Source organism: Pleurodeles waltl, chromosome 5 (genome assembly GCF_031143425.1).
Source record: "Pleurodeles waltl isolate 20211129_DDA chromosome 5, aPleWal1.hap1.20221129, whole genome shotgun sequence".
Lineage (NCBI taxonomy): Eukaryota > Metazoa > Chordata > Amphibia > Caudata > Salamandridae > Pleurodeles > Pleurodeles waltl.
Genome location: NC_090444.1, coordinates 538,464,325 through 538,478,001, shown reverse-complemented (window position 1 = coordinate 538,478,001; position 13,677 = coordinate 538,464,325).

Below are 13,677 nucleotides of genomic sequence, written 5' to 3'. Positions count from 1 at the left end.
CAGATATGTGGGAACCCAATGAGTAGCTCTAGACTGAGGCTTAAGTCTGGCAGCGTTGTCCCGCAAATATTGCTCTGCATACAAATTTGTCTGCTCCACAATCTCTTCCAAAAATACATCGTCCATAAACAAGTGAAAGAAATGGACAGGCAGAAAGTTTTCCGTATTAACTCTACACCCTGGGAGACCAGTAAATGCAGGTAACTGTGGCTGCTCCATGTTTGGGGTAATCCAGGTGTCAGGTCTTCCAATGGGAAACCCTGCAGCCCCAGGCTGCTGCACTCTTGGCACATCAATGTCCTCCTCTAACACAGGCCCTTTATCTGCACTGAGAGTAGCTTCCTCATCAGAAGAATACTCTCGGACAGAAAACTCACTTCCAGAATCTCCTGCTTCCTCCTCTGCCTCAGATGCAGAGTCAGTGTCGTAATCATGGTCTGAAGACGACTCAAAGAGCATGGAACAACCTGCTGAGCGGTCACTTTGCGGCTAGCCATGATCCTAACAACAAATGGATTGCCAACAACAACTAGCACTAAAATAAGTAATAAACAAAGTGTAGCTTTATCACAAAGAGTTATGTACTACAAAAAACTATACCACTCAGTTGCCTGAAATAGCTACTCACCAAGCAACTACTCTGCACAGACAGCAATCACCAATGATATCCCACTAAAAAGAAAAAAGCAATTTAGACATATGACAACACAAACATCACTGTGCTCAAATCTAAGGACAATGTCAAACACACAATACTGCATTTAGTACACCACCTACAAACATGTCAACAATACTCCTTTGGAGTAAATTGCTTTCACTTACCTAAAACATGCAACTATGCAAACCACAGGACAACTACTGCCAAAATCGCAAAGATCCACAGCAAAGGAAGCAAAAGCGTTGAACTAGAAGAAAAAGAAGAAATAAATTGTTATAATCACAAATACAAATACTTTGCCAGTTGACAAACACCCCACCACCAAGAACTTAGAAGTTGTCCCTGGTACCTAAGTGGATCCTGCCCCCCTCGGGGTAGATGGGCGTAAAAAAATTGGCCAATCTGACCCCAAGGGGGGCAGAAATGGGCAACACCTCTGTGCCCCCTTTCAGGGGGCGACCCTTCCCAAAGGGGGCACCCCCAGCACAACACAAAACAAAAAAATCCCTGCCGTATTGATGGTCTCTGCCCTCCTTGGGGGCAGATGGGCCTACAAAATTACGGGCAGAGATGGCCAATACAAATTTTCCCCACCTTAGGGGGGCAACCGTTGCCCAAGGGGTGCCCCCAAACACACAACACAATCCGTGGCACCTAGTGTGCTTCCCCCCCCCCCCCCCCGGGCCAGATCGTCCAAAAAATGGCTGGTCTGCCATCGGGGGGGGCGAAACAGAAAAAAAAAAGCTCCCCAGGGGAGCGACCCTTGCCCAAGGAGTTGCCCCCAAAATAAACAATAAAAACAAAATCCCTGGTGTCTAGTGGTTTTCACCCCCCCCCCCCCCGGGGGCAGATCAGCCCAAAAATCGGCAGATCTGCCCCCGGGGGGGGCGAAATAAAAAAAAAAAATGCCCAAGGGGTCGCCCCCAAAATACACATAAATAACAATATCCCTGGTGTCTAGTGGTTTTCGCCCCCCCCCCCCTGAGGGCAGATCCGCCGAAAAATCGGCGGATCTGCCCCCGTGGGGGCGAAATACAAACAAAAAATTGCCCCCGGGGGGGCGACCCTTGCCCAAGGGGTCGCCCCCAAAATACTTATAAATAACAATATCCCTGGTGTCTAGTGGTTTTCGCCCCCCCCCCCTGGGGGCAGATCCACCGAAAAATCTGCGGATCTGCCCCCGGGGGGGGGGCAAAATACAAATAAAAATTGCCCCCGGGGGGTTCGACCCTTGCCCAAGGGGTCGCCCCCAAATTTACAAAAATAGAAAATCCCTGGTGGCTAGTGGAGATTCCTGCTCCACGATCACGGGCCCTGCCCGCGATCGTGGAGCAGGAATCTTGTGAAAACAGACACAGGGGGAAAGGAAAAACCCTTTCCTTTCCCCCGTGTCTGTTTTCACCACCCCCGCCCCCCAAAAACGGAGAGGACTCACCTTGTGCGTCCTTCTCCGAAGACGCGCTGGAAGCAAATGGCTTCCAGCGCGCCCGGCAACACTAGAAGACGTCAGCGCGCTGTGCGCGCGCTGACGTCATCGGATTGCCGTGGGGGGGGCGGGGGTGGAAGGGGAAGGTCTTCCCCTTCCATCCCCACCTGGGGGGGAAGGGGGGTGCACGGGGGGCGCGCTAGCGCTCACCCAAGTTCCCCTGTGCCTAGGACGAGATGATCTCGTCCAAGGCACAGGGGAACTGTAGCCTTGGACGAGATCATCTCATCCAAGGCACAGAAGAGGTTAAAAGTGATGTGCAAATGTAAAGAATGCAGCAATGAATTATGGTTACACGAAAGGGTTCATAGAATCTTTTTTGTTTTAAATGTATTTGTAACATGAACAAGTCTGGTAGCTTATTTATATTGAGCTACGGTCAAGAAAACAAAACGTCTATTAAATGTATAAATTAATGTGATGCTTTAATTCACTTGCATTAGCCTAAGTGAGGCCTGCAAGGCTCTGTTTCGTGACTGTGCAGAAAATGTTTAGCCATTATTGCTAACATGAACCTTTCTTTCAGACTTAATTCTCATGAGGACCCTGACTTAGTAATGGATGTTCTATTGTGTACACATGGAGAGCTTGGGACCCTGGTCTTGAGCTCAGTACATTCTGAACTGTGGAATGGTAACATATACAAATGTTTCAACTTGCCTGGATGAGACCAGATGGAATATTTTCTACCTGTTGATAATGGGAACTTTGGGCAATGTTGCTGCCTGTGTCACATGATTTATTTTTATTGGATGTTACATCTTCTGTGTCATATGGATTAATGGACTGACGAATCATCTTACCCTAGGAACTTTTATATATCGTTCCCCAATTGGATTTGGTGCAGAGTCCCACTCCAGGCCCTACAGACAGAATCCTTTCCATTCTTCACAGCTTGCTGAACCCCTTGGACTCTGAGAGGTACAGTCCTCCCTGCCCCTTTACCCGTTTGAAAAGCCTTGCTGAGACTTGGAGATTTTCCCTTGACCCAGAGAAGAAGGCTCTTGACCAAGCTTCTGAAATGCTGACTCCTTCCCTATTTACTTACTTTTGCTTGCGTTAGTTAGTAACCTTTTATCCCGCATTTCCTTTTTCCAAATTCTTTTTGTCCTTTTTGTGCTTTTTGCCTTTTTGCCCTCATATGTTTAGCCCAGCACATGCTAATTCTTGATTGGCTAATCTGTATGGTTTCCTTTGTCCAAACTAGCTAAATTCAGATGACTTTACATTGTTTTGATGCTAATAAGTGTTAAACAGCACTTGTTTTCTGCACATCATGTGCTTCTTCTGATGTTTGGTATTGTTTTTGTCGAATATTTAGTTCTGCTAATGTTAGTTCACTTGAATCTTTTCTGTCGCCTTGGTCAACCCTCGATGATTTTGTATCTTTATAATTTTGTTGAAAAAATTGTCTACATGAATTTGAGATTGTAATAAAACTCCTTCACTTTATTTCCGACTGGAGTTTTCCTGTGCGGCAACATTGGTCATACTGTTGTATTTGATTTGATTTGCTGCGAAATTTAATGACTTTCCCTCCACATCCTTATGCTGGGCCAAACGATTCATTAAATCTGTTTAAAGCACTATCCTACAAAGGAGAAATGCCTCAGCAGCCATAATTTCCCTTTCATTGTGTGGTAGTCAAAAGATATAATATAGAATACATATAAATATTTAATAAATTATTTTCACCCGGACTTTGTGTGAGGTGCAGGTGATGTGCCTGCCATTGGCAAAGATTCTTGCTGTGTACCCCTGTTTGGGTCAGGAAATCAGGAAAACAGACACTGCTAGTATGTGTAAGAGTGCCATACCTGAGCTGCATCCTGCACCTGCCACTCTAACAGTATAGTATATCTGATGACCCATCACAAATGCTTGGTGAATGCATGTCCTTCTACTGAGCAGGGTAGGATGGTCTCAGGCATGCTGCAAGGCTCTGTGCAAAGAATACCCCTGTCTGGTTGTGGCAGTAAGCCTGACAGGCCCCAAACGAGGGGGTGCAGTTAATAGAACCATCTTTGCTCTTTCAAAATATCACCTTTAAAACTCATGGAGGCTGGGAGTTTGGGGTGGGAGCAAATCTGAGGCGCTACCTGCTGTAGATAGGCCCAATACAACAAGCATTATCAAAACCAATAGATCTGGCCTGGTCTTAATATGCTAATCAGTAGCACAATGCATAACTAGTTGTACCTGATGAGTAAGCAGCACAAATGTGAAGTAGCTGATCTTCTGGGGGTTTATTGAGTTAGACATTTGACACAATCAAAGGCTTTCCGCCTTCCTAGTTTCTCCAGTCTTCAGAGTGGATACTGAAACTGGAGGAACTTAGGCCCCAGACTGCAGAAAATTCCAGTTCCTTAGATAAAACACCAATTGCACAAAAACAATCTACCAAGGCTTCAAGGAGATTACCAACTTGGAGAAGAAGATCCAAGAGGGCAGAAATGTCAAGAGCTAAACTATCTCCTGGAGGAAGCAACAAACAGGAGAAGCGAAATCCCAAAGCACGAACAGAAGAACCTGGTGTTTTTAAATAGACAACTGACTGCAATGAAATGAACGAGGATCCAGAAGTAGTTGCCACCATATTTGTATCTAATAGAATAGTACATACAATTATAAAAGGTTATGTACCCCAAGGTAAATCCTGAACTGGAGTGAACATTAAATAAAAGATTAGGATGAAGATCTGAAAACCATGATACAAAATGCCTTGTTTGAAACAGACAAATAAATGTACAAATGTCTGTTTCACTGGAGGACCCTTTCAAGAGTCTAGGAGAGCCGTTTTAAGGACTTTCCTGATTGCAGAATGCTAACCTTCCATCCATGGCATCCTCAGCAGAAAGCTGCCAAAACAAACAATTCATTCTGACCCAAGCAATCCAGCAGAATTGGGGCACAAACACTACAAGAAAGGAATTACACCAACATGGATCCACCATGAGTGAGCAAACCACATTCCCGGGCATATGCTGAGACATGGCGCTGTACAGAGAGAATAGAAATAAAATCGACCACCTTTTATCACTTTTTTCCTGATGTCAGTGTGTTTGGACTGTAGTTCACTGGGATCCTGCTAACCAGGATCCCAATGGCAGTGCTCTCTCCCCTAAATTTAGTTGTTGGTTACTTTTCACACCCACAATTGGCATACTGATGCACCCATATAAGTCCCTAGTATAAGGTACCCAGGTACCAAGGGCAATGTTACACCAGGGATCCCATATGGGCTGCAGCATGTAGTATGCCACCAATAGGAGCCCATGCAAAGTGTGATTGCAGCATGTGTGAAAGGGTGCATACACCCTTTCACTGCTAAACCTAACCACTGCTCTTAGACCCCATAAGTCACCCTATGGTAGGCCCTTCAGACCAAGCGCAGGGTGCATGTCTGTAAGTGTGAGGGTTTCCCTGCATGAGCAGGGTACCCCTACAGACCCCACGCCAATTCCAGGACTCTTTACATGTGGGGAAGCCATCTTAAGGTATGTAGTGGACACTGGTCAACACGAGTGGTCCAACTACATAATGACTACTCCGAACATAGGCATGTTTGGTATCAAACATGTTGGAATCATGCAACTGCACAGATTCCAGTGTTAGTTGCATGATACCATGTAGTCTGGTGGTTCCCCAGGGGACTCCTAGTTCTGCCTGTGTAGCCTTACAGGGTCTGGCTGCCAGCCCACGCTGCTGCTGCCCCCAGACACTTTTCTGTCCTCCTCCTCCAGAACAAAGGATTTCCTGCAAGGGAGCAGTGTGACCACCTCTCCCTGTGTATTATGTGTCTAAAGGCTGGGGTAGGGTGGCCTCTGAGCGCCACCAGACTGCTTTGAAGGGCACATTTGGTCCCCTGCTTGCATAATCCAGTATGCACCAGTGCAGGAACCCCCCACTTTCTGCTCTGGCACAAAACTACACAAAGGATAGGGGAGTGACCATTCCCCTGTCCAGCTTCTGCTTTAGGGAGGTGCCCAGAGCTCTGCCATGTGACCACTTGATTCTGCCATCTTGAAAATAAGATGGGCAGAGGCCCCTTTGAGCATTTGGTTCATTAGGCCAGCCAGGTGATGTCCCTGACCCCCTCTGATAGGTAGGTCACTGCAGAGAGTAACCAATCCCCCTTTTAGAGTTATTTAAGGTCTCCCTAGTTGGTAGGTCCACAAATTCATCAAGCAAGCCTCTACAAGAAACTGTCTGCAAGATATCTTCTTCCCCTGACCTCCCTCTGGAACCGCTGCTGGTCCTCGCGTGGAACCGAACAAGTCTGCTTCTGGTGGGATGGTTCCCACTGCAACATTGTTTCGCTGGATCTTGCAAGACTTCTGAAACATTCAAGGCTGTGCATTCTTCAGGGTCAAAAGGACTCTGTTTGCACCAGGAAGCATAAGGAATCTCCCTTGGAGTGAAGGAGTCACTCCCCTGCATCTGCAGGCACCTCAAGGCATCATGGACCGGTTGGTGGGGTCTGCTGTCTCTGGACATCCGAAGATCCTGCTTCACAGGAGGTGAGTTTGTGGACTCCTCTGGGTCCTGCTTGTCTTCTGTCCGAGTTGAAAGACTGTAGGCCCTTTCTCCTTCCACTGGACTGGCCCCCTGTACACTGCAACTGTTGCACTTGCCGAAGCTTGTTGACGCTTCCTCTGGGAGATCTTCAGGCTCCAAGAAGCCCGGCCCCCAGCACTCTGCACACTGAAGATCAGCTCCCATCCTGCAACTCTTGCAATGTGGGACTTCTGTTTTGCTGGGCTGGTAAGGCCTCCTTGTGACTCCCTGTGTCCGACTCCTGCGGGTCACTCATTGGGGCACCATCAACTTCTCTTGGCCCTCCTGTGTGCCAAGGGCCAGATCTGACTCCCCCTCCTGGGTAGAGTCTCCTGGACCTTGCTGGTCCCCATAACTTTGCAAATCCTTCTGCAGCTTCTATTTGCACTTGCCAGTGTTTGTTGGTGACCTGGCTGGTCACTGACCCTCTTACAATCCAGCGACCGTCGAGGGACAGCTCGTATGTGACTCGTGGGATCTTTATCAGCTCCTGGACCCCACAGCTGGACTTCTCCTTCCACCTTCATCTTCAGGAGAGTGTGCATTGCCACCTGCACCACCTGGGTACCTCCTTGGGTGTTGTACTCTGTCCCCTTCCTTTGCAGGTCCTCCACATCTGGAATCCATCCCTGGGTTCCACCGGCTTGGTCCCCGGGTCGTGAGAGCAGCTGGACAGTCAGAGGCATCCACAGTCTTGAGAGAGAGTCCCTTCTCTCCTCTGCATCTGGGTCCATGGTGTAGGTACTCCTGTCTTCTGGGTATCCTGGGGTAAGATCACTCTCCATCCATCCTCTTGCCTGCTGGTTTCCTTGGCATCCGCTGGGAAGGGTCCTGAATTTCACAAACTCCAACCATTAGTCTCTGAGTTAGCCTATGGGACAACTGGGTGGGTAACTGACTTACTCCTGGTTGCTGGGGTCACCTACTGTACCTACCGCTAGTGTTCCTTACTGGCCCCAGCCCCTACATAACCACCATATTTACCTTGGTTGAGTACCACTTTGACATTCCACTATTTAGGGTTGAGCGCAAAGCGCTCTGTCCCTGGTGTAATCTCTGTGTGGGCTTTTAACCATGCCCATGTCACGCCCATCAGTTTGGTTGGTTTGTAGGTTTGCCCTTTAAAATTGGCTTGATTTAATTACTGAAAGACATACATACATCATGCCTTTTCCGGTGTTTAGCCCGCCTCGAGCGCACCAGCCATATACTGAAAACATATGAGGCTCCATATTTTCCATATGGTTTCTGGACTACTTTTTCTCTTCAATGCATAGGCAGCGCGATCTCGCTGGGCAGTAGTCGAGCGCTTTGCATGACATCAACTCTGTTACATGCATATTTGCACTTTTGCCTGTTACATGGATAATTGCACTTGTTAGAAATGGGGTCTTTGGTTGGCAGTCAGGTTACCCCCTGCCCAAGCAAGGACCCTCACTCTAGTCAGGGTAAACGAGAATCACTCTCAGTTAACCCCCACTCACCCCCTTGGTAGCTTGGCACAAGCAGGCAAGCTTAACTTCAGAAGCAAGGTGTAAAGTATTTGTAGCAACACATACAGTGACTCAGTGAAAACACTACAAAATGACACAACACACGTTTAGAAAAAATAGGTAATATTTATCTAAACAAAACAAGACCAAAGAGACAAAAATCCAACATACACAAGTCAAGATATGTATAAAAGAATAAGAGTCCTAATCCTTAGAAAACATTGAGAACGCTGTTAGCGCTTAAAAGTACCTGGGTAACCTCAAAATAAAGCCACACGGGAGAGTGTGTCGGAAAAGGCCAGCGATGCGTCAAGCTCTCACTCGCAAGTGAGAACATGCATCGTTTCTCCTCCGGTCGGGTCGGTGTGCATCATTTCTTCTCTCCTGCAAGAGAGCGATCCGTCGAACCAGACAGGCACCTTGGGCCCAGACAGGCTTTAGGTTGATTTTACGCGCCCAGCAATGTTGCATCGAAATCTGGTCACACTGTGTCAAGAAACTGCGCTGCGTGGGGGCTTGCGTCGTTAACAGTAGGCAGTGCGGATGTTGCGCATCGTTACTCCAGCCGCTTTGCGTCGATCTCCCAGCCACGATGCAGGTGGAGCGTCAATTTTAGCCACGAGGCCGGCGATGCGTAATTTTTCAGCTGCAAGGCAGGTGGTGCATCAAAAGTTTCCCCGCACTGTAGTCTTTGCATGGATTTCTGTCCTTTTCCACCAGCTTCACCTTTCCAGGGCCCTGAGACAGTTTAGGGCACCACTTGGCAGGCAGGGCTCATGCTTACAGGACTACTATTGTGGGTGGCACAACCAGTGCTGCAGGCCCACTAGTAGCATTTGATTTACAGTCCCTGGGCACCTCTATTGCACTTTACTAGGGACTTACTAGTAAATCAAATATGCCAGTCATGAATAAGCCAATGTACACATTAAGGGGGTTATTCTAACTTTGGAGGAGTGTTAATCCGTCCCAAAAGTGACGGTAAAGTGACGGATATACCACCAGCCGTATTACGAGTTCCATAGGATATAATGGACTCGTAAAACGGCTGGTGGTAAATCCGTCACTTTTCCGTCACTTTTGGGATGGATTAACACCTCCTCCAAAGTTAGAATAACCCCCTAAATGTATACAGGGAACACTTACACTTTAGCCCTGGTCAGCAGTGGTAGAGTGTCCAGACCAAACAAAAACAGCAAAAACAGAGTCCAGCACACAGAAGCAACCTGGGAAGTAGAGGCAAAAAGTTAGGGGAGACTATGCCAATGATGCCAAGTCTAACAGCACTTTTGCCGGTCACATGGATAATTGCACTTTTGTAGATAGTTTCACTGTGAGCGAACTTCTGTTTCCTTTTTAGTGTGTCTGCTTTGCACTCATGGCAGCCGTCAGCTCACTTATGTGAAACTGTTTTACTTTTCATTTTCAGTTTATGTGGCAAGAAAAGTCCGGTTAGGAGTTTACAACGCTAATAGATTTAACTCGAGCAAACGCGAGGCCCATTGCATTGCAAATGCTTGTATTACCTATTTTTTTGACAGCCTGCTGCCCAATTCCAGGGAGGAGTTTAGTGCCTCAAATGCTTTTTTTCTATCCCTTCACCTCCTTAAAGACAATTATTAAACTAAACACCGCCTCTTATAAAACAATGCTTAAAAGTGTGCGCTAGGAGAATAAACCGAAAGCGTCTTTTTTTCTGCTGAAAACTCAAGCAAACAAAACATAATTGCCATGGGTTCGAAATTCATCAAAATAATACGTTGTTTCTTGTGCAGTTCGTTGTGCTATTTTGTTACTCTGTAACTAATGCACGTTGCATTTATACCTAGCTGGTTGGTATTGAATTTATCGACCTCTCAAACATGACCTGCCAAGTCGGCCCGAGTAGAATTCAAACTTTTGACTTGCAAACTGTACAGAGATCAGCAGGGAATCCTCTACTCACCGAGCTATACTGCCACCTACATGGTATTATTGACATCTGAGAGAGCACTTTAGCAGAGATAATGTCTGGATAAGTCCAACATCATGCACCTGCGATGAGGACCAGAAGAAGGGAGAGCATATCAAAGGAAATGTTAATAAGCAAATCTTTTGAATCTATCCTTAGGCGTGATCGTGAGGTGCTCAAGGGGTGGATGGGCTGAACTTCATGAGTTCAGAACGGTCACTGCCTATTTTCGTGCAGTGGGAATGTTTGCAAAGGTCGATTGCCCCACCCCTCTTGGCAGAATTACTGTCAGATTATTTCCCCCAACCCTTCTGTTTCTCGAAAGTGTGTTTCTGTTTGAGTAAACCAAAAAAATGAGTAAATGAGTTAAATTACATATTTTTATGTTTCTGCTTTTTCTGTGGGGATACTGGACTTTTAGACCGTCTCAATACACAGAGCCTATGAAATGGCATCTGCCTTTAAGAGTAGCAGTGATGGGTCACGGAAATGTTGGTCTTGGCGACAGCATTCATACACCATCTAGCTTTGCATCACCATATTGACGGTGATGAAAGTGATGCAGGTTGAGTGATGCACCTGCATGTTTTAAGCAATAGATTTACACCTGGGAGCTCTCCAGAGCAGTGTCAAGCTTTCGCCGTTAAATTTCACAATGGTAGGCAGAATGTGTAAAATGTGTATCTGATTTTCGAACTACTGGCGGGAACTTCAAAAGGCAATATATTGGAGGTGTTTTTGCCTCTGAAATAATTTTATCTGCAGAAGACATTTTACCAGGAAAAAAAAAAGTTTCTTGCGGCCACGCTATCTTCCTTTTCTGTTTGAAAAAAGCTCGTACTGTGGGTAGAAAAAGCATGCAACACCTTTGGGGGATGAAGGTGCTAACATTTAATCGCATTTAGAGGTGCAGGAAAACATGCGGTGACTGGTCAGTGCTTGTCGATGAAGAACATCCGTTGTAGATGAAAGAGCGAAGGAAAAGTTACATAGGTTAGGAGCAGCTCCAATAATTGCTCCCAATTTTAGAATGGTAAGAGCTCTTCTCATATCCATGTCCTGTATTGTTCCATAGAATCGACTGGAAAAGGTCTAAGAGAATGGACAAGAAAGATACACTATTAGTTGATAATGACATCTACACAACATTTGAAATGGAAAGTGGGTAAGAATGTAGGATAAAGCACAGAGTGGCAAATTCATAGAAGAATAACTACTGTCAACCTGGCCAACAGGATTTCACCGAGGTAGAGGGACTGAATCTGCCCTGATTGTAATTTGGGATGATTTACATATAGTTGACAAAGTGGTGTAGCTGCATTACTAATCCGGGACCTTTCAACAGCTTTTGACACAGTACACCATGACAGATTACTTCATAGTCTGGAAGATAGGATAGATACCATCACCTTTAACTGGCTATCCTCTTACACAAGCACATCATGCCAGGTTCACCTTTCCCTTCAAATCATTACTGCATAAAAACAGGACTTCCACAGGGGTCTTTTATCTCGCCTCTACGTTTCAACATATACATGAAACCACTACTAAACGTATCAACAGTTTCAAATTCACATGCTACAACTAGACATAGATCCTTCTCAAACTGGACAAACCTACGTACATAGGAACTTCAACACTTAATACCTGCCTCATAGCCGTGGAACAACAAATGACATGGAATCAGCTGAATCTCAATTCTTCAAAAACTGAAATGCTGACCTGCAGTGAAACGAAAGATTATAATATAACCTTATCTTTCTGGCTAGATCAACTGGGACCCTGACTGAAAATACTTAAGTGTGTGAAAAATTTCTGAATTTATCATTTTGACTCTGGACTTTCCATGAATGCTTAAGTAGAGAGGCTGTCCAAACCAAATGTTATACATCATGAAAACACTTAGACGCACCTTTTTACTTCTTAGATGTCCTCTAAAGGTACAAACAACAACAACAACACTCATCCTCTCCAAACTTGACTGTGCTAATGGTCTATGCCACAGCATTCCACTCTCAACTGTCAGATGGCTACAAATATTCCATAATTCAGCAAGAAGACTACTTGTACAGGTAAATATACAAACTCACATACCCGAGTCCTCTACACTGGCTCTTTATAGCAAGAACGTCCTCTTTCAAACTACTGTGCATCACTCACAGAGCTATCAGTGGTAACAAAGAAAACATAATTCATAATTCAAGCAAAAATCACAATACTCCCACCCCAGGAATTTACGTTCCAAACTGGCACCCCGCTTAATAATCCCTGCACACAGAAAGAAAACCATTGGTGGAATTACTTTCTCCATTCAAGCCACAAAAGTATGGAATTCCCTACACACAACGATCAGAGCCATTACAATAACTTTGAATTCAGAAAGATGGTTAAGACCTGGTTCTCCCCCAATATGCTCCAATAAAGAATCCACACATTCAAATTTTCTGCCTATAGTCTCTCCAAGACCCCTCTTAGATCAAGGATGTGCTAAAGCGAACGGAATCCTTTTAGAAAAAACCCCAAATATCAAGTGAAATCACATCATCTAGAAACGTACCACCCACGTATCTGTCTGAAACAAACACATAGGGGGTCATTCAGACCTTGGCGGACGGCGGAGGCCGTCCGCCAAGGTACCGCCGACAAATGACCACACCGCGGTCAAAAGACCGCGGCGGCCATTCAAACATTTCCGCTGGGCCGGCGGGCGCTCTCCAAAAGAGCGCCCGCCGGCCCAGCGGAAATGCCCCTGCAACGAGGACGCCGGCTCAGAATTGAGCCGGCGTAGTTGCAGGGGTGCGACGGGTGCAGTTGCACCCGTCGCGTATTTCAGTGTCTGCAAAGCAGACACTGAAATACTTTGTGGGGCCCTCTTACGGGGGCCCCTGCAGTGCCCATGCCATTGGTATGGGCACTGCAGGGGCCCCCAGGGGCCCCGCGGCACCCCCTACCGCCATCCTGTTCATGGCGGGTTTCCCGCCATGAACAGGATGGCGGTAGGGGGTGTCTGAATCCCCATGGCGACGGAGCGCGCTCCGCCGCCATGGAGGATTCAATGGGGCAGCGGTTAACCGGCGGGAGACCGCCGGTTTACCCTTTCTGACCGCGGTTGAACCACCGCGGTCAGAATGCCCTTGGGAGCACCGCCAGCCTGTTGGCGGTGCTCCCGTGGTCGGTGACCCTGGCGGTCACCGGCCGCCAGGGTCAGAATGACCCCCATAATGGAATGCTCAACACAAACCACAGTGGATGACCACTCAGACAAACCTAAACAACCCTTTATGCGGTACTCATATTTAAAATACAAATGCAAAGGAAAACAATTATAATGATGTTCAATGTCCTAGTATAAACAACAGATAGACTGTAGCAACACCATCAACAGCCAAAAGGCACAACCTAAGACACTATGGGGGTTATTCTAACTTTGGAGGAGGTGTTAATCCGTCCCAAAAGTGACGGTAGAGTGACGGATATACCACCAGCCGTATTACGAGTTCCATAGGATATAATGGACTCGTAATACGGCTGG